Here is a 674-nt window from a genome sequence, read left to right as displayed (position 1 = left end):
CCAAAGCACTTAAAGATTATAGTATGTCCATGAGGAGGCACTGAGGACAAATCCGCACATGTCCGTACTATATATAGCTTGGCTGAATCCTTTTATAAATCTGTATTGGCCATTACCCATAGGTCCAAACTCTCAGTCCAAGGCTTGGGGACACACGAATTTACATGCATCTTAACTAATAAGCATCAGACCATTAAGTGAGCATAGATATTTCCATCTCAAATTTATTACGGGTCATGAGCCAGACATATACCATCTTGAGATATTTGGATAAGCCACCACAAATATATGTGCCGTCTAAGATGGATTCTTAGAAGAGGATGAGGATGGGGATATATGTTGGATATGAATCTCCCACAAATAATGAAGTACTTTGAGCCAAATATGGGTGATCTATTTAGTGGCCAAGAACACGGATTGCAAAGTTTAATGGATCCGACTATCCAACATTAGGGAAAAAATAATAATAAGCTGGTAAGAGAAACATAATGGCATCGACCATCATTGTATTGGCAAGATCCTCGGACTAAAGAATGTGAAATAGACGTCCAAAGATTATACATTTACAAAGCTGACTAATCAAATGCCAGACACATTTGCTGACCAAAAATGACTATGTCATATATAAACCAGCTTGTAAAGCACCAACAAAATTTATGTCCAAGAGAGACACA

The sequence above is a fragment of the Brassica oleracea genome, chromosome C4 (assembly GCF_000695525.1).
Source record: "Brassica oleracea var. oleracea cultivar TO1000 chromosome C4, BOL, whole genome shotgun sequence".
In the NCBI taxonomy this organism is placed as follows: domain Eukaryota; kingdom Viridiplantae; phylum Streptophyta; class Magnoliopsida; order Brassicales; family Brassicaceae; genus Brassica; species Brassica oleracea.
This window is presented reverse-complemented; position numbering follows the sequence as displayed.